The sequence below is a fragment of the Lagopus leucura genome, unplaced genomic scaffold (assembly GCF_019238085.1).
Source record: "Lagopus leucura isolate 7727_CA_CO unplaced genomic scaffold, USGS_WTPT01 Super-Scaffold_797, whole genome shotgun sequence".
NCBI classification, from domain to species: Eukaryota; Metazoa; Chordata; class Aves; order Galliformes; family Phasianidae; genus Lagopus; species Lagopus leucura.
Window position 1 is genome coordinate 2,726,404 of NW_024962259.1, and position 26,424 is coordinate 2,752,827.

At 48.2% G+C, this 26,424-nt stretch overlaps 1 long non-coding RNA gene across 5 annotated transcripts in view; it reads right to left on the bottom strand.

The window, feature by feature from the left end:
* The window catches only part of LOC122176518, a 45,248-nt gene that overhangs the window by 14,420 nt on the left and 4,404 nt on the right, over positions 1-26,424 (bottom strand). For 2 of the 5 annotated variants that reach the window (XR_006177764.1, XR_006177763.1), the window contains exons 2-4: positions 22,802-23,252; positions 21,771-21,936; positions 3,008-4,114 (exon numbers count right to left, since the gene is read on the bottom strand). This is a non-coding gene — a long non-coding RNA (uncharacterized LOC122176518). Of the gene's footprint in view, positions 1-3,007; positions 4,115-21,770; positions 21,937-22,801; positions 23,253-26,424 lie in introns of those variants that run through there. The other 3 variants (XR_006177765.1, XR_006177767.1, XR_006177766.1) reach the window with 3 other exon arrangements.

The following is a 26,424-nucleotide window of genomic DNA, read 5'->3' on the forward strand; positions in this document are numbered from 1 at the left end:
AAACCAGAGCATAATATGATGGCTACACCAGGATCTGAGCTCCAGCATGAAGCTGTATCTCCTGATGGGACATTTTCATTTCTCCCACATGGGACAGTGTAGTCTGATTGGCTTAGAGGCAACACAGCATCTGCAATCAGAGCAAGTCTCCTCCTGCCTCAGAAACAACTGAAAAGTGAAAAATTCTCCAGCAGAATTTGGGAGCTCTGAAACAAATAGAAGCAGATATCACTCTGTTGGTTTTCTGGCTTGCCTTGCTGTATCTTAGAACTTGTTGGGTCTTTCCACTCATCCAGAATCCAGTTACCAGACTCTCCATTTGAATGAACAAGAAATGCTAATGTTCACTGGTTTGCTGCTGTGCTTTAGAGACTCTGAGACCTAAAACCTGGCTGGTTCTTTTGATAACCCTAGGAATGCTGTGTTTTATTCAAATAACATTTTTCTAGCACCTTTTCGTAAAGCAACTCTCTGCCTGTGTGCAGATTGTTAACAAGCATTTGTTCAACACATCCCAGCATGAGCTGCAGTCTCTCCATGAGATGGTTTGTCTCCTACACTGAGGATCATTGGTTTATTTATCAGCCCAGCACAGCTTTGCTTGACAGTGTTCTGCCAGCTGTTACTATACAACAGCATTGGGAAAAAAGATCAGTTTTGGCTCTCAGTGGAGTTGGACATAATTCAGCTACCTGTTGACAAATTATGATTTGTTTAACAGCATAAACTGTAATATTTTTATAGCTGATAGTTTTCACCCTTCCCTGCAGCTGGGGAAAAAAAAAAAAGAGGAGCTCCCAGAAGCTCCTCACTGGAAACCAGAGTTTTCTTGTAGTAATGCCTTGTACTGTTGTTTCTGTACTTTTTTTGCTCATGCCTTTTAAATACGCTCCGCCAAACTGTACTTCATGACTGTCTCTCAGGAGGGCCAGATCCTGTAGGACATGTCCTCAGCTTGCAGAAAGAGATCATTAATCATTAGTGTGCCCTGGTCCCTGGCTATTTTAATCACTGGTGAAATACTCATGCAGTTCCCACTCCTAAAAATGGTATTTGACTCCAATGCACATGATTTCCTTTGGCTTCCTTTCCCCATTTAATAGCAAGCCATAACAACTTGGAAGTGCAAGCACTGGAATCCATAGATTTGCTTCTCATCTGTCATGGAGCCAAAGCTTGGTACTGCAGGTAGTATCTGTGCTGAGCAAAAGATCAGAATATATTGTGACTGGCTGTCTGTGACAACCTTTCTGCCTATAGACTGATGGTCAAACCCTGTCCTGTGTACTGGAGCTCTGAAAATGTATTTGGTCCCTTCTGTATCATTAGTCCACTTCTGTCCCACTTTATGATATAATGATTAAAAATGCTTTTTGTATGTGCTGGCAATAATTAGGGCATGTTAGTCCACTGTGGGAGGAGTGGATGGACTAGCAGTATGTTTGAAAACTACAGGCTGTGGCAACCCATAAATCTTTGTTCAATTTTCCCTTTAAAAACGCTGCACTGAAGTCACAGGAAGCTCAAGGGCAAAACAAACTGCTCAGCCTCAGATTCAGGATCACAGTGAAGCTGTGTACTTTGCTTCTCTCACGAGGCAGATGAGCAGCCTCAGGAGTCTGAGTTGTCTGAGAAAACTTCCCTGCCCTCCCTTAATTGCAGACTAATAAATGTATTGTTCCCCTCTCCCTGGGCTTACCTGATTTATAAACTTGATTGCTACAACTCTGAATTCTCTGCTTTTACTCTTCATATGTGAACAGGTTCCTTTTGAGCTTAGAGAAAGCACCAGTTTGGTTTTGCACAGAGGGAGGGAGCAGGTGAAGTTTATAGATGTAAAAGCCTAATAGGTGATGCTCAGCAGGTGCCCTGGTCATGAGGGAGCCGTTCAGGGGTAATTACAGCACGTCAGCTCGAAGGCACAATGACAAATAGAGGAATATCAAGAATTCGAATGTGGAATTTAACTCATCTCTTCTGACAGTTACTTACATGGAAAACCATGGATCTTTCTCTTGTGTCTTTAATAGACAAGTAAAAGTAAGTACTTCTTTTTTTTTTCCAAATTGCATATAAGGCAGAATCATCCTCAGCAATGAGGAATTCCTGTCTGCAGGGCTGTCAGGTTCAGAAGTCACATCCTGTTACCAGCTTTAAAACTTGATGCTGCACAGAAAGGTAGGTAGAGAAGTCCCACTATCCTACGCCAGCTGATGAGTTTGTGTGGAGACTCAAGGCGTCTATTCATTTTGTTAAGGTTTTATTTTGTTTTATTTCTCTTTTTAGAGAACTAAATCTCAACCAATACCAGCTGGGCCCCAGAACAGAGTCCAGCTCTTAGGAAGGCTGTCCTGGCTGTCTCACCAGTTCTCTTAATTAAACTTGATCAACACTGGCCTAATTAAAAAGACAAAGCCCAGCAATAATCTGCTAAAACTAAAGGTTGCTTGGCAGCTTGGATTTCTTCAGTTTTGCTGAAAGCAATTTAAATCATGAAGAAAGTTTGCCTTAATAACCACATTTCCTCCATGAAACAGCTATTCATCAAAAAGTAGCAAAGGGCTCCAGTGACAGAAGGCACCAAATTCGCCTGCAAAATGTTATTTCCTGCACTGGTCTAATTCAGATCATGTGGCTGACACACAATTTCTATTTGAATGAATGTAGCAGATTAAATTATCCAGGCAGATGTTGTGCACTGAAAGCAGTTGATAACATCACAGGGCAGTTCAGAAAGGTCCTGTGCAGCCAGAGACTCCTTGCAGCCTGGAACACTGGTGCTTGAAAGATTCTGGAGCAGTTGCTTTGATGTGCAGAGAAATATGAATGGTGGCTCAAGCTTAGTACATCTTCTGCTATCCATGCAGAATTATCTGCATGCGAGTAGGGAATGCTTTATTTTGGCAGGGTCTATTTTAATGTTCATACTACTTAGCATACTCTAGGGATGGCAAATTCAAGAAGTCTAGGGCAGCACCATTGAGACTGACTGAAAAAATCCCGTGTCTATTTTTCAAAACACATTTATTTTAGGAATTTCTGCATTTTCCAAGCCAGGCTGGAGATGCTAAATGACAGAGATGCACAAGCAGGAAATTGTGGCTTACCAGAAGGTAGAAGAAACACGGTTATAAAGCACTGGAAGAGTTTGTCAGACATTTATATAGGCAGAGTTCCCATAGCACATGAGAAGACGATCCATTCATCCATGCACTAGCTTCAGGAAGAGCTGCAGGATTGTCCTGTGCACATCCCCTGCATTTGGAGGAGCTCTTCTGACCTCCACATCCACCACTGGGTTCTCTCCATGGGGCAGAGCTGTGATAGGAAGAAGCTGGGCAGGCTCAATCCAGTATTACAAAGCAAAAAGGGGGTTATTTTAACATACAAATATTCTTACTTTGAGTAAGATGTGAATACTAAAGATAAAAATTGTAACATAGGCACAAAATCCCCTTCTGGATCTTCCTGTTTCCAGTACTAAGCGTCAGTCATTCCTGTTAGTAGTGGTGGTGCTTCTGTTTATTTGATCGGTAGATACTGGATTAAAAGCAGGTCAGTTCCATCCACACATCTCACCAGGGGAAACGTTCAATTCCTCACATCTTGTTTTGGTATCAGGTGAAGACACTGCATCAGCTACATGAGGAAACAGTCTGTGGCTTCGTATGCTGGACCGGTCTCAGAAATCGAAGGCATCAAAGCAGAAAGTCCTGAAGCAAACAACTCCAAAGGCAGCGACCTGCAAGGCAGCCCTGAGCAGCACAGGTTTCTTTGCTCCCAGCCCATCCTTAGCAGACAGAATATGCCTTTCTTGTGCCCATTACCTCCCTTACCTAGTCACACAACTGCTGGGACCAGGATTGTCTTTTAGGGCTTGCTTACACAGAGCAGTTGACTATTCTGCAATAGCTGCTGCAGGATGACTTCATGTGAACGCACTCATTCCACAGCGGCTGTTGGAGCTCCTGATTCATACCATACCTTAACTGGAGTCGTGTCAGCAAGTCAGTGTGCTTTACAGAGTTAAGCAAGACCCAGGACCCAGTTTGGGGTTTCTAGTCACTTCTCCTTTACATAGAGTTGAGCTTTAAGAAAAGCAGTTGAAATGTTCCTGAGAATGACAAATAACAAATGAGTAATGCTTGCTGTGGAGCCACACAGCCCAATTAAAAATAGGTAAGTGATGTGTAAAGGCAAGTCTGTGCAGTCTGTGTAGAGAGAAGGAAAAAAATAAAAATAAGCATGCATTTCTAATCTATTGGCGCAGTCACATGAAGCAGAATTCATTGATAAAAATATCAATTAATTGATAGAGAAAGCCTTTTCAAACAGGTAATGATTAAAACAACCAGACGCTGGGAAGGGGACAGTTAGTGTTGTGGAGCCAGATTAATTTGATTATCCATCTCCCTAGGTAAAGTTATTAAAGGAGAAAAGCTTTTTGTTGTAGAGTTCAATGAAAACAAAAACTTAACACATACAAGCTCTCAGAAATGCAAACAAGGTGTTAGAATGCATGATGGAGAATAATTGAATATTACAGTTCTGTTTAACAAATTGCTTCTCTTTGTACAGTTACTGCATCTCTGCCCTAAGCAGGAATGAAGCTGAGAATAAGATGATGAGAACGAGCAGAGATCTGCAATGGCTGAGAGCAATTCAGCAGACCAAGGAGTAAAGCAGGGAGTTAGCAAGGAGAGGGCAGTTCCCAATGTAATGAAAGGCATTAAGTGTAAAACCACCAACTCTTTCCCAAACATGAAAAGAATAAATTGAATACTGAAAGAAAAAAAAAAAAGGAAGAAATGCAGATGTAATAATGCAATAAGCTAGCAGACATCACTGTCCTGGAATCTGAAAAAACAGTTTTTTAAAGTACTTCTGACTGCAATCATTTATGGCAGCGCAGTCCTGTGATATTACAGGAAGGGACATGAGCAGGAACGTTGCAGGATGGAGCCCTTCCATCAGCAAGCAGACAGCTGTGCAGAATAGGGGCACAGTGACACAGGCAGGCACTGCCCAGCCCATGGCCATCAGTGGAGCAGTCGGTGGCTCCCTGCTGCCCAGGCACACTGCTGATGCTGCATGGCCACCTTCCCACGTCCTGTGACTGTCCTGCAATCAGTGGAGCAACTTATAATGCTAAATAAAGGACCAGTAAATCTGTGTGGCTCGGGGTGCTCCCCTGCTCCCCAGTCCCTTGCTATTAACCAGCCACGCTCCTGCTGGGGTGCTGTGGTCAGGGCTGTGTGTCTCTGGGGTTGGTTTGAGAAGATCCCTGGCTGCATTTTGATCTGATAGCCAGAAATGAGAGATAGATGAAACAGAAAGGGAAAGTGCTTGGTTTCTTTCATTTCTCCCACTTTGTGTTCCAGTTCTCATGCCCTCAGATTCATACAACAATGCACTCTCCATACCACCATTAACTGTGAAGCTTTTCCAATCCACCTCTGATGGAAACTCAGCCTGTAACACCACTTTCCCCAGCCTGTAACACCACTCCAGCTTGCAAGCAATCCTTCCCAAAGGCAGACCTGCCCTACCATGCTCGCTTTGCACCCAGCACTCGTGCTTACCTTCCAGGCCTCCCCGTGCCGGAGGTCACAGTTGACCATTGCAAGAACAATAAGGATTTTTAGGGGCATTATGACTGGGTTAGTAAAACACAGCTGCCCCTGAAAGTCCCTCATTTTTCTTGCTGCCGCTCAGTCCCCTCCACGTCCCTAGGAGGGCAGAGGTCTGATGGACTCCTTTCGCTCCAGCACGGCTCTGCCATCTCATGCTGGCTTTGCTGATCTGCCAGCAGCAGCCCTGCTGTGACACAGGCAGCGGAGGTGTGGAACTGCTTTGTCATCGCTGCAGGCTCCCTCCTAAGAAAACGCTGCGCTGCACTTCAGCCTAACAGCCAGATGGCTCGTCTGTCACTCGGCAGAAATGCCATCAGACAAAGCACACCTCGCTGTAAGCAACCCTCACGTGCCCCCCGAATCACTGGGGCAAAATGAAGCGATGGCCGCTCCTGCAAGCGCTCGAAGCACCGCGCTTTGTCCATGGAACACAGAGGTCCCAGCGCCGGTGGGCACCTGCTGTGTGTGCACTGTGACTGCAGCTCCGCCCGGCTGCACGAGCAGCTCTTCTTCATTTATTAATAAAGCCGAGAGTTCAAGTAAGTAATTGCCACCGATTTCTCAACCACTTTCAGTTTACGTGATTTTTAAGAGCTATACTTACTAAATAATACTCCTACTAAAAAGGTGCCAAGTGGTTGGCTGGGAATTTTCAACCCTCATTTACAAATCCTCTTGGAATTCCCAGCCCAACCCTGCATATTCGTAGGGCGAGGAGTAGCACTTTTCTTTTAACTCATTGCTAATTTGAATCTTGATGGCAGCAGACTCAACAGAATCCATAGGCAGGTTCCCATGCATGCTCCCACCCTGCTGTTTCCCTGAGCTCACTGTGGAGTGCTGCATGGGCACACCACCCCCATGCGTGCTGTGGGATGCCCTATGGGCTGGGCAAGCAGTGCTTGCCCATGAGGACAGAGCTCTGAGAGCTGCTCCGGGACTCCAAGGGCCTTTGGAGCAGAGCAGGGAAGCACTGAGGACTTGCAGCGCTATTTTTTTCTCCCCCTATTGCATTAAAAATGCCCGGCCCCTCAACAAAAGAGGCTCTTTGCCATTCCCAGCAGTTATGAGTCAGGACAGACATGGCACTGTAGCACTGTAGCACGAGGTGTGCAGCAATCTCACACAGCTCAGGTGCCATCCTGGGCAGGCCCAGGCGCTCTGCAGGGCTCACTTGCACGCTGCTGTGTCACATCCAGCCTCAGAACAATGGGGCTGAGCTGCAGAGCTGCGCCGTGTTTGGAGTTGCTGCCGTTCAAACATGCCATCTCCAGGGACACGGGCAGGGCTGGCACAGCTGTTCTGCATGCAATGGAAATGCTGAGGTTCAGGCAGCCCAAGGTCCCAGCCACGTGCAGCACAAGATGAATGTCCTCACCTCTCTCACCAGCAAATGATGCTCCATGGCAGCAGCCAGCCAGGCACCCGGCAAATGCCTCAGCTCCTCGCATTGCTGCACAAAGCCACACCTCATTTTCATTTAGAATTTCTTCTAATGCTTGAAAGTTAAATGAAAGCAACCATTATGCCTTGATTTGGTAATAAAACATGAGCTGTGATTCTGATCCAAATATTATTTGCATCTTAAAAAAAAAAAAGTAACAGCAGTATCGTAATAAAAAAAAAAAAGCAGGAGCCTTCTGAATGCTGATGACGTTGGTGTCCTAAATGAAGCATAAAAGCCAGATCCTGTGAGATGCAAAGCATGAGTCAGAGTGTCAGCAGTCCTACACTGCAAGCAGCACTGCTGCTTCATTCGTTTAAGGAATCAATTCCTTTGTAATGAGCACCAAGTAGTTTCCAGGACTAAAATTAAAATGAGATGCATACTGTTATTATTTTTTAAAAAGTTCTTCTTTTCTTTTTTCCTTTTGGAATGACAATAGACAGCTCTTTGTAGTTGGAAGGAGCCCCAGGTGAGGACCAGGTCCCTGCAGCACTGCTCAGCAGACAACCCCATGAGACCCTGCAGGGAGCCTCCCCAGCAGCACAAGCAGATGGAGCTCACCAGGGCAGAGCACAGCAGGCAGCTGGACTCTGCAGATTTCAGCCTGGTTCAGCCTCTCTCACCATGATTTTGTTTTACTTGCAGTGGGTAGCTGGCAGACTGCCGGAGGATGGATGTCTCCTGCCCTGGGGAAACCCCCCTTCATGGAGGGTCTACGTGTTCCTTCTTGAGCTGGAAAGGCAGCACATGGCTGCGTCTGCCACACAGGGAGGTGCTGCTCCTGCTGCCACAGAAGGCACAGACTGACTTCAGCATCAGAGCGCAAGTCCCTAGGTTACACTCAGCTCAGGAGGGAGATTTGGGACTGACAGCTTTTTGGCCTGTTAGATTCGAAATTCAATTCATAAAGCACGAGAACAGCACAAAAAGAAACCAAAGGTAGGAAGTGAATGCAGCTTCTAAAATTCCTCCAGCTTTAGTCATTGAAGAGGATTGTTAGAAACGCACAAAGGGCCGTTTCCCTCAATTTTTTAAGTGTGAATTTCATCTTGACAGTTTCATTTCAGAAACAAAAATTGAAAACAAATTGTCCTATAGACAAAACAAAGGGGCAGATCCTCAGCTGGAATAGACTGGTATTACCAAATGAGTAACACCCGCTCACAGCAGAGGCTCTGGCCCTTGTGACAGCGGCTGCCTGCTGCCATCCTGCTTTGCCCAGCCGACAGCCTCTGGTTTCAGCTGGCCGCAGAGCTGACTCCAGGTAGCCTGATGGAGACAAAGAGCAGCCTTCAGAGCCGCTGAGTGTGCACCGTGCTTCAGGGACCCTGTGTGCACTCTGCCTTCCAAAAGTGGGGCCGGCTCCAGGTGAGCGAGCCACAGGACACGGCATCGAGAAGACAGCCGATACCAACAAGGCCCTGAAAGTAATGAGCTGCTGTGGAGAAATACTGGCAACGCAGGCTTCCAGAATCCAGTTATTTATGGGATTTGCTCTCTGAAAAGAAGCATTTCTCAGATTTTTCTTTCAAAAGCAACACTGGGCTGATCGTCGTCTTGAAAATTAAAAGAGGTCCCCAAGAAAATATTAACTGCAGTGCAAGAGGATGAATGCATGCCTGAATGCGGTCCAATCTATGCCAAACAAGACCTGCCTCAAGAGAGACTGGCACAACATAACCGTGCCTGGCATTTGGGAAATCCCTTCAGCCACAAATGAGTTACTAATAGGGCATTAATTAGCTTTGGGTCCTGCCACCACAGTCTGACTCTGATTGGGCTGTCCTTCGTGCAAGCCCAAGCGTGCTCTAGAAGTCACCAGCTAGCAGGGCTCATTGGCTCTCTCACCCAAAAGAAAACAAAAACATAGACATTAGTTGAATTCAGGAAGTTTCTCACTTTGCCAGTCATCAGAAAACAGACCGACTGCTGCTGTCTTCAATGGCAGCCCAGCTTCCATGCAGAACATCAAGCTCTCTGTCTTCATTGTGCTGAGACACTCAATTAACACACACCTGGGTACTGGTAGAGGAGAACCCATCTCCCAGGGCTGACAAGGGGTGGCCTTGGCCACAGACATTTTACAATTCGTTTCCTTTGAATTCTTTCGACTGGAGCATCATTCCTCTGCTCTCACATCTCTGCCACCATCAGCAGGAGCTGGAAAGCCAGAGTTATTTTTAGGGGATGGTACATTTAGGCCCTGTTAATCTTGACTGGTTCCTTTGAAAATGACAACGTTGGATAATCAAACACATTACACAGAGTTTCCATGGAGCCTACTTGGAAAACCATCCTCCCACCTTTCAGCAATGGAGGAGCCAATAGTTCAGATAGTAGCATTTAATACTGCACTGACTTGCCTCATTACCATGACCTCACTAGCATTTATATACAGAGACCTCCCAGAACAAGGAAATTATGGCACCTAACTGACTTTAAGTATATAAAATAGAACAATTAGTCACCAAAACGTCTTCTAGAATCTCCACATTATACCCACCTCAAGCAGCAAAAGACCATTATCCAGCTCAGCCTGGCACACAAGAGGATGACAGCAATGCCTGGTCAAATTGCATGGTCAAACAAATGTGTTGGCAAAACAATCCCAGAGCAACGGAGAAGGAGCTGCTGGTGAGAAGGCGAATGCATTAAAGTGGCTGGCACAAGGGAAGGGACAGGAAGGGAGAACGCTAGGAAAAAACGCCAGGGGAGGAGCGCTGGCTAAAAGAGGCTACATGACTGCTAGTAAATTAAACAGTGCAGGGGCCAGCCAGTCCAGTCTGAAATCACCTAGCCACCAACACAGGGCAGCCACATCCAAACAGCCTGTTAATAATGGTCTCTGGCCCACGGAGACTTTCACATCATATCCAGGGCTGGCTGGAAAAGTCCCAGGCCAAAGCTCTGCCCAGGACCACGCCAAGCACACGGCCATCAGCTCTGCAGTGGCCACAGGTACAGCCATGCAGCACTGCACACCTACCTGCCGGGTCCCAGCTGAGGGCATTACTGCAGATCTGCGTCTGGACTGATCATCTACAGAAGAGGCAGGTGTGCTATTGCCATCAACCCACCAGCGCTGCCTCCAATTCAGAATCTACCTGCACTTGGACCAGTAAGTTAGGAGAGAAGCAGCCAGGCAAGCTCTGCTGGAGCAGAATCAAGTCTGGCTGGCATTAAGGAAAGCAAAGCGTTACAGGAGAACAGCAGGAAATTGCTAAGCAAAAGGGATTTTTAAATAACTTCATTTTAAACAAAACTAGGGAATTACCATAAAATAAATGGCCACACCTTGCTACTTACACCGTTCTGCCAACAAGACTAGCTTTTCCATAGCTATTCAAATATGAGACCTGGGTGCCTAACCAGCTCTTTCAAGCTGGTTTCCAAACTCCAGCCAAAAATCTTTCTGATTCACCACTTTCTCAGGCACACCAGTATGCAGAGTACGCCTGCAGGCTGGTACTGTGCTGTACAAAGCACTTAAGCACACATTTAATTACACCGTGGACCAGGGATGTGATTAATCATATGCTTGAAGTTAAGCATGTGCTTAAGCATGCTACTGACCTGGAGGTTGAATTGGATCTAACTGGTATTGTACTGCTCCCCATTTCCAGTTCTTTGAGGCTCAATAAGTGGATAGGTTTTAAGAATATTCCCGTGGTTGTGCACTCCTAAGAATTCATCCAAACTCTGGTTTCAGGCTTTTTTAATTGAGGAGTGTACAGAGTTCTCAAAAAAATGATGAAGCACATTATTAGAACTGCTGCACCGCTAGCAGCACTCACCCCATGGAAGAACTCAACCATAAAACACACATCAGCTATGGGTGGCCATGTAAATTCATGTTTCATTAGCTGCAGTGTACACCACCCTGTCCATTTTTCTCACTGCACTTGTCCACCTTCCTAGCAAAGGCTTATTCCTAGATCATAACAACTTCAGGGAGCCCAGACTGTCTCCAGTCCCCAGGGAGGAGCAAGCAGAGGAGCAGGGGAGCAGACAGTTCCTTTCCTAAGGCACAGCTCAGAGCCTCCTCAGTGACCAAGGAAAGCACTGCACAGGGACATGGAGGGATGGACAAGAGCTGCATCCAAAATGCAGTTGCGTGAGTGCCACAGCCCCACAGCAGGGAGCACTACGCCCATGTTCACCCCATAGAACCATTTAACACTGACCAGCCAGGAGATTCCAATTAAAGCACAGCGCATGCAAATCGATTTCCAACCAGCAACGGAGAGCACAAGAGGTTTGATTGTCTCTAAAGGAGGTCTCCTTTGAGAAAGGGAACAGATACAAGAGTTGATACACGTTTTGGACCCTCCTCATAACTAATCTCATCTCACCTTGGTTTGTTGCCAGTGCATTCACAAAAAGTGCTCATTTTGGCTGCCAGGGCATGCAGAGCAAAGAAAACCATTCCCCAGTGAGACAGCTCACTGAGCCCAGTTGCTCTTCTCACACTGACCCTGTTTACTCGAGCTGTGCAGCTCTCTGCTCACCATGCTCATTGTACAACATGCAGCAACATCTTCCACGGGGGGTGGAAGTGCATCATTAGGGAACCCCCAGCTAAGCTGTAATGCTGCTCTGGGAGAACTGACACAATCTGTTCTTTTATTTCAGCTTTACTTCACAATGGTAAACTTCAAAATGCTTTCCTACAGATTGCTAGATACATTGGGAATACTGTCTGGTTTTGAGTCCAGCCCTGTGTTTGCAGAAGCCTCCTTAGAGCAATAACAGGACCTTCCTCCTCATTTGCTACATTCCATTAATTCAGCCAGACAGGACTTGGCAACATGAAGCTGAGCTTGTGTTCTTAACGTCACTGATGCTTTAGAGCCATAAGAACAGGATAAAGAAACCCAAATTCACTTGCCACAGACTTGAAAGTCACAGCAACATCCAGAAAAGCAGAACTGCACCATTTGGGGCCTGCTGAGCGCTGCCAGCACACCCTATCGGAGGAGCAGCTCCATAAACACAAGTTTTAGGGTCCTTTCCACAGACAGCCTGAGGTTGGTATTTTCCCTTAGGCCCCACAGACTGGGGGACGTTGCAGATTGCGAGCAGGGGCACCAGGGCTGGCTGGCAGCAAAGTGCTGAGTGTGGAAACCCGGTGCCTCCCACTGACTGCTCCCCGCTGCTCTTCATTAGCTGCCAGGTCAGACACCTTATCAGTGTCCTCATTTTTATTTTCAGCTCTTTTCCTTCCTGGCCATCAGCTCAGCAGCACTGCTTACACTCAAAGCTGTGCCTAGAATAGTGAAGGTGAGGGGGATCACCTAAAAACCACCAAGTATTTGGCCATAACTTCATTGACTAGAAGTCATTCTGGTGGGAGATCATTTCCGGAAGCCGAATTGGGATATATTCCATTTCTTTCATCCAAACTAAAGTACTTCCTTCACACATAAGTTTACTCAAGGAGGAGATGATGGAGGAGAGGAAGAACTCATCACTGCCCTGCACCAGTCTGTGCAACACCAACTGTGGCTGCAGCCAACCTGCATCCTGCACAGCCCGCCATGCTCACAGCAGCCTTGCTATACATATTTTTAAGCACTCAAACCTGTGCTTGCTGCCTGCGTGCAACTGCCCACAACTCAGCACTGGTGTCTAAGGAGGGTGGCTAGCTAGTTACAACGCATTTCTATTTGGACAATGCACTTGGAAGTTCAAAAAGGGGTAAAGTTCAAAAAGTTGCAGACTTTGCAAAGGCTCATTTCTGAAGGCACTGCTGTAAAGTGATGAAAGCACTGACGGCTGCTCATCCACATCACTGCCAGCCACCAAACTGACGCAGCACTGGCAAACCCTGCCGGGGTCCCACAGCTCCCAGCGATGTTTCAGGGTGTACCTGCTGTGTCTCTGCAGAGCTGTACACTCATTCTGCGACGCAAACAACCTCCAATCCCAGTTTATATTATAAGTTTAAATTCCTATCAGATGTTTTGAAACAAAACTGCAGTTTGTGGGTTGTTGTTTGGGGTTTTTTTTAGGTTTTTTTTTTTTTTTTTTTTAAAGGCAGTAATGTCTTAAACTATAAAGACATCCAAAACTTTATGTAACGACCATTACATAACACCTCAAACTGGCGTTTTCCTTACTCTTTGGAGTTCATACACTTTTATTTGGGGCATGTGAGACAACAGTTACACAAGTGCAGTTACTCACTTGGGCCACACTTGGAGGAAGTGAGGGAGAAGAGCTCACTCCATGGAAATCTTAAAGGGAGAAGCTTCTTGCTACGTAAAGAAGTTTGCAAGACAGAAAAAGCATTCTCTCATTGTGTCTCACTGCTCTTAATGGTCGGTTACAGAAACTAGGAGCCCAGGAAGCAGAGCAGAGATAGTGGTAGCTTTAAAGTCTGAACGCACGCAGAGCCTCCAATGGCACACAGCATTAATATCATAAAAGTGTGTGAATGTTCTCATTCAGGCTGTGATTTACTCCCCAAGGGGATGCACAGCTAGCTGAAATATGCTACATGCAAACCAAACCATTCCAATGAAGTGAGTGCAGTATGTGAATCCTGGAGCTAAATTTAACACAGCTCTCATCAAAACAGAGCTCTCAGCATTGCAGCTAACGCTGCAGCTCACACAGAGCTGTGCAGGACTTCTCTCCTTTGGTACACTGTTCTGGCTGGTGTTTCTGAAGCTCCTCACTAACTCAGATTTAAGAATTTCACTTTGATTTATTCAGCTGAATTTTGTTTTCAGTGCCATTGTTTCAAAGCCAAGTCAACCTAAGTTGCTTTTAAAATGCAGACTCAAACTGGTTTGGGGCCCACGTAACTCCTGTGAAACAGACACTCCTAATACATTAAAATACCTTTAACTGTACTGCTGAATAATCCACAACACCGAAAAAAACCCCATGTATAGCATAAATATCTGATTACATTTTTCCAGTCTTTGCATTATTTGTTTGGCTTGATGGTCAACTGCAAATTAAACTGAACTGGGCAAGCTCGCTCGTGATTAAGTTCCTTCCTCGCTGCTTCTTGCTCTGCAGAACAGCTGTATTTGCATAGGAATATTCTCCTCCTCCAGAAACATTTCTTTCAAAATTAACAAATGAAGTCACAATTATACAAAATATCGCTGTAGTCAAAGCAGATTTTGCAATTTAAAGCATTTTAAATGCAACCGAATCTTTGAATCTACTTTTATAAGTATCCTTCAAGTTAAAATACACCCACAGCCGTCCGACTGAGGAATCTCTCTTTCATAAAATAGCAAAGCAGCACGAATAGTTTAAAATCTAGCACGTTTTAACTGAACTACATTCAAGTTCTTCCTTATGAAACAATCTCTCTTTTCACGCAAGGCTTTTCATGCAGATTCTGGCTCCAGACTCACAGATCAGTTTGCTACAACCTGTCCTGCAGTGCTGACTGCCCTCCGGGTCCCACTGCCCCCGGTTTGTTCATCTTTTGATCAGAATGAATTCCCGACCAACTCTCACCATTTCACCCTATAAGCTCTTAATTCATTTTCCAGCACTGGTAGGTTGCTGCTCGCTCCACCCTCTCAAATATCAGCAATTGCTGCTGCTCTTAAAGAGAACTCCTTTTTGGGGAAATGTGATATTATTCCAGATGTTTCAGCTGCAGCTGCTCTACAGAACCCGGCCTGCTCAGTGCTCTGTCACGAAGCTCAGCATCAAGCAGCTTCTGGGTTTTATTTCTTGAACTCCTGTGCTGCTGTATGGGAGTCAACCCTCCTGGCAGCAGGGCATGCCAAGCCCTGCACTGCACAGAGGCACTCCTAAAGAGCTCTACCTTTCTTCTCACAAGCACAAAAGCACGGTTAACTTCAGCACAGCACCAGGCTAGTGTCTATCAGCTTCTGCAAGCTGCTGGTTGAATTTAATTTTAGCACTTCGAATCACATTTCTCACAGTATGTTATGAGTTACCACTCAAAGAGAGATTGCTGAATGAAATCTGCTTTCTAATTTTACAGCTTGAGGAAATTTTCTGCCTACAATTGCAAAAAAAATGCAAACTGCACATTGAAATACTGGAAACAGCAGTAAAAAGCAGTGACACCACTTCACTGCATGGAGATTCCGGTGGGAGCAGCCCCGGCCCTGCTGTGATGGGAGCATTTGTGCAATTAAGTGAGGGCAGACAGCAGTGTGCCATGGGCTGCCAGACCAAGATTGCAGAACCTCGGTCAGATGGGATGTCATACAGGTAAGGTAACGTTAATGAATGGCAACACCAGCAGGCACAGTCAAGACCCCAATCCCAGATCTGTAAGTGGTGTCACTAATCTGCACTGGAAAAATATTCCAGTCCTGCATGATGCCATGCAATGTGAGCACACCACACACCTGCATGGACTTGCAAGACGCTGGGAAAAACTTTCTGTCTGAAGAGAGGAAGAACAAAGATCCACTGCTTCTACAGATGGGAAAAAAACAACAACCTAATCCTCCTGAGCTGACAGGCCACCAGGATCCACATAAAATTCAGGAAATCCACATAAAATCATAGCAATGCCTCGGAAATACTTTGATTATTAATGCTAAGGCAATATGCCATTAACCTTTAATCCACTGGGTAGACAGGGAAGCAGAAGCTGTTGCTGGACCAGCATCACCCCTGGGTCATTTCCTAGAGTTTCAAGGCTCGTCATTCCTTTTCCACACTGTTGCTGGCTCACGGTGCGAGTCTACAGAGTGGTGTCAGGATTTCAGAGCCCCACTGTGCACCCAGCAAGGATGGGTTTCCAGTCCCACATTGATACCCCTCTCTCTGGGATCCGAGCAGCTGCAATCCCCTATCAGTACCACCACGTGCACACACACACTTTTCACTCCCTCTCCTAAAGCAACTGAACCCAGGCAGAACAGTGAAATCTCTCTACCATGTAAAAATAACACCTGGCAAAGGGAGACAACACTGTGCTGAAGCCACACTGATGCCACCCATCTCTGTCCCTTACAGGGAAGGCACACAGACTGCAGGAAGCAGCTGAAGCCTCAGAAGGCTGTGCCCTGCAGCCCCTGGAAGCACTCTTGCCTCTCGTCTCCCCTTTGGAACACCACTTTTGGATCCCCAGGAAGGAAAGCAATGAAGCCAGTAGGAAGGGAAAAGCGCAATCCCTGCAGCTGGCATGAGGAAGGAGCAGGCTGCAATAGGGCTGGCACAGAGCACGTGGCGCTGCCATGTGAGGACAGGGCCAAGAACGAGGGGAAAGGAGAGGTCTGTGAGGTGGGTGCTTCAGGCCTACAGAAGGCTGCACACCCAGAGTGCAAGGCTGTAACACACAGCCAGGCTTCTGCGAAAGGTCAGACCAAACAACAGGGCTGATAGCAGGCACGGCCTCCATCTAACCTTCCCTCCTTGATCACATAAACCTGTAATGCAGATACTGCACTTGCCACGCTCAGCGCCCTTCTGCAACTCCAAATACAACCCTGGCTTGAAGGTCCCTATTTGCAAACATAGAGGACCAGCGGTTCCTAAATTGCAGGCAAACATTTGACTTCTCTTGGTCCAATTCAAAGAATATCCTGTACGAACCCCACCCCTCTGCACAACAACTCAGGCCCTTAATGCCTAGACAGTTTTCTTTCAGGCCTTATCACAGATAAAATATGGCCCCTTTTTTGTTGAAGGAGTAGGACTTGCCAAATATTTACCAACTCTTTCAGCAGGCTGAAAATGTCACTCTTGCAGTGTAATAAACTTCCCCAGAAAGGCCCTGATAAATAGAGAGCCTTGCTGTACTGGCCAGAACTAGCTTATTGTGGCTTAAGAATTGCCAAGTCTGACGGATGAAGAAAGCACATTTGTACACACAGAAACATTAGTAAGAGAGGCATAAAGTTTAGAAGTAAAAATAAAACAAAGCCCCATTATTATTAACTGGGGTGTGGGGGGGAAATAATAGAGCCTGCATCCCAGAGAGCAAAGCACGTTACTGAGAGCTCCTGAGCTAAAAGCAGTAATTTAAGAGCTTGTCCACAACTTGCAGCAGAAGCTCGAACCATCTTAGTTAGCATTTGGAAAGTGCTGAAGTGTGGCCTACCCCCAGTCCAGCCTTCAGAGCAATACTATTCAAAAATAAAATAAAATAGTTCTGCTTTGTAATCTGACCCACAGAAAAGTCATTTGGGGCATGAGGGAATGCTCTCCTCCAGCCCGAGCTTTAATTCAGAGGGAATGTTTAAACTGAACAGTGTAAAACAGATGCTGAGAAATACATCTGTGTGGCACTGCGTGTTCTTTGGGGCACAAACAGAAGTTAGGAGCACTTATCAATGTGGCACATATGGCTACAATAGCTGCAAACAGTGCAGATGAACGGAGAAAAATTACATTCTTAGCATCAGAAAGTCCACCAGCAGAGTTCTGGCAGCCATGAACAACCATGTTAGCTCAAATGGGTGAATATTGCTGGGGCAAAAATGTGGCCTTTCACCTTGACAAATGCCATTACGAGAAAAAAAAAGATTCCCAGAAGCAAATAAGGAGGCAGAAGCTCAAACAAACAGATTTAACGCATCCCGATGTTGGCACTGAGCTCTACAAGCAGCACGCTTTGACTGGACCTTGAATGAAGGAACAAACCAAAAGGCAGCACCTCAGTAACGCCGCGCAGCGCTGCAGCACAGGGCTCTGGGGGCCAAACTTGCCAGAGCTGCTTACATGCAGGAAGAAAACAATTACTGCTGGAAAAAAAATATCCAGATTATGCTAAATCTGGCAAAAGCTAAACCCAGCAGTTTACCCAGCTTTCCAGAGCAAACCACAGTTAAGAAAGTCTCCTATGAAAGAGAAAACCCAACAGTACACAGACCGAGCAGCAACACGAACAGCAGCAGCGATCACTGCTGGGCAGCGATACCTGAGAAGCTGCACAAGAAGTTGCAAGGAGAGTGCTAAGGAGGCACAGAAACCTTCTCCCCTGCTCCCCCCTTTCACACCAGCAGGTTTTAATGTTAATGATATGGCTCCGCATGCTTTAAGTATTTTTACACCATGCTTGCCGTCCTGTAGCTCTCTCGTTCCACAGCGGATGATTAGAATCAGATTTCTGTGATTTCACTGCAGATTAATTTCGTTAAGAGCTGAAGATCCGCGGGGAGGAAGGGCTATGGGCAGACCTGCAGACCCTCCCTTGGCAGTGTTCTCTCCAAAAAGGGGAGCAGTATTTCTGCCTTTCCTCCCTACTTTTGCATACTTTCCCTTTTTGTGGCTGCTAGGCTGAGTCCTCTGGAAAAAGAGGCGAACAGGGAAAAGAAACGTGCAAAAATAAATTCCTTCAAGTTCTGGTTTCAAAGAAAGCTCCCAATCAGCACCAAGAGGAGAACGGGCCCAAGGGAGCCCAACTGCGTCCACAGCAGCTGTAACACTGCACACAGATCAGTGCTGCACACCCATCTGTGTGCACAGACACACGTCAGGACGGCTATTAATACACCTTGTGTGTGCTGTGCTGAATACACAGGCCTGAACGAAAGCGAGAAAAACTGAGCGGTGATCTCTAATGCCATTAACAAACTGTTACTAATTGCAAAACACAAAGTGAATGTTTTTCACGGGTAAAGCGTACGGAATGTGGCACTGAAAACGGGTTCTGTTTGCAAAAATCTCCTAGGATCTGAGGGTAAAAGTTGTGTAGGTGTCTGTGTGCACGGAGGGCAGCACTACAGCAAAGAAATAATTCTGTTTAAAACCGTCCTGTGTGTTTTCTGAGCCACCCCAACTTTCATTTGCTTTCATAGAACGTGGCCACAAGAACGCTGCTGCCAGTTGGCCTTGCTCCTAATTCTAGATCACTGTTCTCGACTCGACAAGCGAGAAGGAAAGACATCTATGACAAACAAGCAGTCACGAGGAGCTGCAAAATAATTCTAATCTTAAGAACCTAAAATGTAACGTAATACAGAAGGACATGGAATCAATAAATATATGCTAGATGAGCAAACAGCCATCCCTACATACGGCATTATGTGGGTACGGCACCCAAAAGGAAGCACAAACCAGCATCCACAGAAGTGCAGCATGCAGAATCAAAACCAAAGGCAAATAACAAGGAGCACCCGAAGGGCGAGGGGAGAAAGCAGCGACATAAACACGAGGAGTAGCAGAACCAGGCTGCTCCGTGCTTGTGTGACTGCTTCTATTAAAAGGGGGAAAAGGAGGTAAAAAAAGGAAAACAAGAGAGGAAATAAAGAAGAGCTGTGTTTTCTGAAAGTGAAAGCGGTGAGGAAGGCCGCCCGCATCCTGCACAGCCACCGACGGCACCGACCCGACGCGCCCGGCCGCGGGCCTCCCGGCGCTGGAAGGAACGCGACGCACTTACGGTCCGCGGAGAACGAGCTGCGACCCAGCGCTACGGCCCGCGGGGAGCCGGGAAGGGCAGGGCAGCGGCTGAGGCGCCCCGAGCCGGGCCGGGCCGCGCCGTGGCCCGGGGGCGGCGGCCCCAACCGCTCCGTCTTCGCCCGCTGCGAGCCCGGCAGGTCCTGGGAGCCGAGAACTGGGACTTTGTAGGCCAGTTGAAGACACGAACCTCTCATCTCGCCCGCAAAGACCCAGCCCTCAGCTCGCCCGATCGGGCGGGGATCGCGATTTTTTAAATTAAACTATTCTTTTAATTCCCTTCCCCGGCCGGTGCCTATCGCGAGCGCCGAGCCCCGGTCCCCGCCCCGCGGCCACGGGGGACCCCGCGGGCAGCAGCCGCCGCCCCGGCCCGCAGCAGAGCCCCGCGCCGCCCCCGTTGCCGGCTCCCCGCAGCCCGGGCCGGGCCCGCAGCGCGCCGTGACTCGGCACCGCACAGCCCGGGGGAACTCCGTGCGCGGAGAGCGAAAACGCCGAGAGCTTCCAACGGCCGAAAGAGCCCGAGCCCTCCGCCAGCCGTGGGAGAGGGAGCGGGCGAACGCGCTGAGGGGGGACCCCCGCGGCCTCCTCCTTTCCCCAGGGCCGCCGGTCCGCGGGGTTACGCCCGGGAAGGGCTCGGGCTCGGCTGAAGTCCGTGCGGAGAAGCGGCAGGCGACAGCGGGCCCCCAACCGCGCCTCCCCGGCCGCTCGCAGGAGGATATTTAAGCCCGTATTGATCACATCGAGATTTTTTTCCACCCTTCCTCTTTGCCCTCGCAAAAGGCAAAAGAAACAAATAATAAATTCGTTGCCACCAGGGACGTTGCAACACTTCTGTCGGCTTCTCAAGCGCTGCGTTTGCCCCGGCGTGCTTTCAAAGTCCCGACCCAACACAGAGAAGTAGGGCAAAGAAGAGAGAGGAAAAAAAAAAAAAAAAAAAGAAGAAAAATAAAAAAAAAAAAAGAAAAAAAAGAAAAAACAGCCCAAAGCAGCCATTTAAAAAGAGGGGGAAAAAATATAATAACAACAACGACGAAACACCCAAAAACATCAAACCAGAAAGAGGCGAGCCGCTCCGTGCAACGTGACGGCACAATCCCAATGCGGTGGAGTTTCCGTCCGGCTGCAGTCACATCCCTCGAAAGTTTGATCCACGTGTTGCGGCCGCGTCCCGAGAGGGTCGGCACGGCCCGGCACACCGGGGCGGCACACGGGGCCGTTCCGCCGCTCCCGCTCCGTTTAAGGAAGCGGGCAGTCCCCACCCCTGCGCCGGGCAGCTCCAGCTGCAACCCGGCTCGGCGAATTTGGAGGCTCTCCCTGGCTGCCCTCTCCACCCCCTGCCCTCCCCGCAGCTCCGCCGGTCCATCCGGCCCCGCACGCGGCAGCAAGCGGCCGTCGCTATCCGCGGCCGCCCCGCAGCCGCCCCGCGCTCCTCCCGGTGTCGCTCCGCCGGGGCAGCCGCGCCGTGCCGAGCCGCGCCGCTCCGACCTGCGCGCCCCGCGGCCCACGGAGGGCGGAGGGCGCCCCCTGGCGGCCGCTCGGTGCCCGCAGCGCTGCCGCGGCCGCTCCAAGCCGCTCCTGGAAGCCCTTCTGCCCCGCGTCACGTCGCGGAGGTCGCCCCGGGAGGAACCCCACGGAGGGTCGCTGCCGGCAGCACCTCCTCGTTACGCTGCTCGCTCCGTGTGTCCCGTACGTGCCTCTACGTGCCCAGCCTTCCCTCACACGTCCTCTCTATGTAAATGTGCTGTGTGCTGCAGCGATGTCAGAGGACATACCCTGCCCTCCAGTACGTCCAGCACCTTTTCACTTCCATGTGGTACAACTGGGTGGTGAGCTGGGAAAACCTGAGCACGAAGCACAGCTGGACCACGTGCACAACCTATAGCTGTAAGGCCTCCATAAAGCCGCAGTCACACATACACATTTTAAAAAGTACTACAAGAAAATACCTGCAGTAATGTAAGGTTAAGTCAGAAGGGTCACCTGAAACATCATAAGAAAAAAGAACACCCTTCCTTTCTGCACATTAATCTTAAGGTTATTCCTCTGCACAACCTCACCTGCTTCGTGTGGTTGAGCTCAGAGACTTTTTGGAAAGATCACTTCATACACTTTGGGTGTGAAGCCACACGTGAGCCCTACCTGCAGCTCACAGGGGCTGCCAGTTTCTGCACCTCCTGTTAATCTAATGCTGCAGATCCTCCCAGTGACAAACTGTGAGGAACAGGGGACAAAGCCCACACACACTGCAAAGCACTCCGGTTCCTTCGCATGACTGCACCCATGGACACTTTATGATAGCAAAGCAGTGAGATACAAAGATAGAGGACATCACTTACTGTTTCTGCGAGCTGTCAGCAATCACAGTGATGTTCACTGAAGATCACAGCAGGAACAGCCACATCGAGTTGAGCAGCACAGCCATGAGAACGCAGACTAGAACAAACTCCCATAGGAGAACGGGAATCCCAGCACACAAGAATGCTTTCATCATCTCTTCTGTACCTGGTAGGAAAACATCAGCTGAGTAAGAAGCTCCAAACTGGGCTCCAGGTGCTAAAGCTAACAAAAATCACAGCCAGCACTCATCTTTCAAACATTTGGGCTCAGCAGAACACAAACGTGCATCCCTGGTGTCTGTAAAGGACTTCTTCCTGCACCTACACAGAGACCATAACACAGCCACGTGCATGCAGGCTGCACCAGAAGCCTTTGCGTGCTCAGAGCTTTGGCACCAGCATTATTATGGCTGTGGCAAGTGACCACCAGGTTTGTGTGGCAGAATGGGATGAAGAGAACTTGAACTGGTCTGTACTGTAACCGCGACGCTCGAGCAACGCTGCAAAGTCATCCTTTGCACAGAAGGAAACGTTCCTTGGCTGGAAGCCTGATGAACATTTAGAGTCAAGGAACATGTTGCTTAAAAGCAATAGTAGAATGCAAAGTGAATCATGGAAAAAAAAGGTTTGAAAGAGAGAAGTTGTATGAGGACTTTGTGAACAAGTTTTACTAAAGGAAGGCATGGAAATGATAATTTGTTATCATCTGGAATAACGATGCTAAGGAATTTGTTCTGAGCAGTGCCCGGTGAGTACTGGTAGAAATAAAGACGTGTGCAGGACACTGACCTCTCCTCCTGAGAGGGGCACAGGATACTGTAGAAACCCTTCGGTTTAAAGAGAAAAGTCCTCAACAGTCTTTAGAAATGAACAGATTGATACTGTTGCAGAGACTGCAAGTCTCGTCCACCAACTACCTATCCTCATTTATTTATTTTTTTTTGCTACTCTTGCTCTTCAGCTGTAACAAAGAACCACTGGTAACAACACAGACCAACACCCAGCACAAAAAATCGTAGCAAGTGTCCTACCTCCATGTATGGAAGGACGAGCGTGAGCCAGGGAATGGAGACTCTTCCCGGTTCAGTGGATGGCACAGTCCTCAGCTGGTTTCCTGACCAACTGTTTGATTTGCTATTTTCAGTAGCCTCATACAATGTTGCCTCTTGTCTTCCTCTCGTCACGGGCAATACTGGATGTCAAGCACGTCCTATGAGATCAGGGAAAGACTTTCACACGGAGCTTCGGCCCAGCAGGAGCCTGCAGGGAGCCTCGTCCTGCGAGACGCTGCTCAGCTGCCGACAGCCTGCTCTGCTTCCAGCGAGGGCACCGGCGGTGCTTTGGTGGTGATCAGGCACATGGCAGACAGGTCTCCCCCCAGCAGGGGACACATCTGTACCTGAGGTCAGGTCTCTGGACTGCAGCTCCTCCCACAAACACCGTGCAGAACCCGTGTGCTGGGAACGCGACCGCAGCCCCTGTCTGGGTGAGAGGTGGGAGCAGGATTAGCCCCGCATTCACTTTGGATGTCATCACAAGCAGATCACGTTGTAAAGCATCACAACTTCCACAATTCTAAAAATAAACATCAGCAGTTTGGTTGAAGTGTTTTGGCAGCCAAAGGGCTAACATATTAATAACACAAGACCAGCAGCAGCCCAGAACAATAACTACGGAACAGCAGATCCTATTGCTTCTGAAAATAGCCCTGTTTGGAAAAAAGAAAACATTTCTACAAGACCCATAACCCAGCAGTAGCTTCTTTCAGGGTCTTCACAAAGGCTTCAACACACAGAAGGCTGATGCGCCACCTCTGAGGTCCGGAGAGAACTGCTGCAATGTACACAGTGGGTGGGAGGCTGGGCTGCACATCACTGACAGGGACACAGACCCTGGGATGCAGTTTGGTCCTGCTGAATGCATGCATTAATCTGAGTTCTTCTTTCACAATTCTGCCTATGCTCAGGCAATGCCTTTCTCTGCAAGCAGAGCCATTGATTTGTTAACTCTCCAGCATGTGGTACTAAGCAGCATGTGAGCAAGCATGGCTTGCAGCCAGCAGCTTGGTATTTCAGCATCACCCCTTGGTGACAAAGAAACTGGATCATCAAAGTAGTTGAACACAATGATCAGTGAGAGAAATAACTGAAAGTCCACTGCTGGCAGAGGGTGAAACTTGCAGGCCTTCACCTGAAAACATTAATCCACGCTAGACGCCCAGAATCAGCTCTTTAAAATAAATAAAATCAATAGCAAGCTCATGATTGAAAACTCCTGAACCATTCCAACATAGTGCACTGCAAGGATCAGGCCTGACCCAGGCTCTGCACAACACCAGCAGTCCATCAGGACAAATGGAAGCACAGCCCACCTGAGCTGCTTTCCGTGAGCTCTGCCCAGCTCTGAGCAGCCCTGTGCCACCGCAGAGCTGCAGCCTCAGCTCACAGAGCAGCGCAGCTCACACTCTGCTTGCTGGCCAAGGCCCAGCCTGAGAACCCCAGGCCAGTTGTCAATACATGATGAATGTCCCACCAGAAATGGGGCCTTCATACTTACAGCACGTGTGTCTGCAGGAGAGAGGAGAAAAATCAAAGCACTAACGAGCTATGATTAAGCTCAGAAATAATGGTTTCCTGTTCAAACACAGAACTACATCTCTTAGTACAACTACCTCATCCCCAGTTGTGTCTATTAAAGACAATTACCACGGGAGACAGATCCGTGCAGCCAGATGTGGAAACAACGGTTATGTTACACACAGTGCCATATGCAGTTTGAATTCTTTGTGGCTGAACACGTTGCATGTAAAAAAATGGTGTGTTTGTGCACAGAGGAGCAGCTGTCAATTGGGAAATCCCCTTAGCCTGCTTTAATCCTTCATCCCACAATCCCCAGGGATTAAACAAATGCACTAACATTATTTACTATAATGCTGCCTCCACGGGGGGCTTCAGTCCATGAAATCCACTCCAGCATTTGCAAGTTTCAGTTGTGAAATATGCTGCGAGCGTTCTATATTTGGTAGCTTTGCAAGTACTCTTTAAGTTGGGCCCAGAGTGATGAAAGGACAGGAGTCAGGAATTCAGCTGCAGCAGAGGCTTGGCGTGGGAGTTCACTTCTCTCTGCAGGGCTCTCCAGGGGCACCAAGCATTGCAGTGACTGCTGAGAGGGGACAGTGCTTGCGGGGCTATACAAGACACTGACAAAATGGAAGATGTTGCCATGGTACTAATCCTCCCACCATCTATACCCTGAGGGTACAAAACGAAGTTTTTGAACCCAGTTCTGCCAGTAAAGCCTCACTTGCTTCTGCTTTCCTTCTCCTGTGATGCGATATGTGTTTGAACCTGGCTACAACAGCCATGAAGTGAATGACAAGGATTCAACCAGCTCACAGTCCTCACAGAGTAATGCTCTGCACAATGCCACCATGTTCTTGTGACCATTTGCAGCGCCCAACAGTGACACACAGAAGCAGCAGGCGGGGGCCCCAGGAGATCTCTGGCAGATCTGCAGCACTAGCTGATCACTCAATCTCATTCTTGAGCTTCCCAAGTAAGTTCATTGCAGGCACTTCAAAGACAGCAAACACTAAACCCTATCTTTGGCCGTCCTCGCCTTGAATTTGTACGCAGTTTGAATTCTTTTGTTTAGCTGATTGTTTGAACCCAGCACTCCTGCTTCAGTTACCACTGCTACAACCAATCCAGCAGGCCACAGCCACGCTGAGCATCGCCCACAAGAAGGCACAACAGGGCAGGCTGTGTCCCACCATCATCTCTAGGCCCATGGAACCACACTGTGCTGGATGCAAAGGAAATAATTCGCCATTCAAATATGAGGACTAATAGTTTGGAAGCTACATTAATCCAAGGTCTGACTGCTCCCATGGCACTGCATTTGCATACAGACAATTTCATCAGCTCCAGTATAATTCTTTCCAGCCTACACCCAGCCACAGCAAAAACTGCACTCATGTCGCTGGCCTTCATCCTGCAGTAATCTCTCAGTGGTACACAGCAGTGCTTGCAGAGACAAAACCCTGGTGCACAAACCTGACAGGGCTGGGCTCTGGGTCTCTATTTCTTTCACACACTTTACAGTCAGGAGCATGAGTAAGCACCCAGGAGAGAATGAGGGAGAAACACGGGGCTTCTGAGACCAGCAGATCCCTTGCTGCTAAGATAGGGGAGGAGATGATGAGATTGTAAATCTCCCGTCCACTCCCCCTCCCTGCTCCTCTTTCCCTTGCATGACTGAAGCTTGGCTGAGGCACGCTGCCTGGAACGTCAGCCGGCGCTTGCTGGCAGTCACTGCCATTCAGCACCACTTCTTCCACTTAATTCTGCTTTCACACGTTCCCTGGTGGAACCCAGGCACCAAGCACTGCAATGGCAGCCACTGAACAGCTGGGATAAAGGACTCCAGGTGCCACACAGCTCATTAGCAAACCTGAGCTGCCACCAGCACCACACTACGCCTCACCCAGGGGGCTGCATGCTGGTCTGGGCACAACCACACCTCACTGTGAGCATCTAAGTGCAGCAGCAGCATCCTCAGCACCAAACCTCTGTCACAGCAGAAATGCAATTTCTCGAATGGTTCCCAATGAAAGAACATCACCACTTCACCCCTCCCCACATCTCCACGGAAG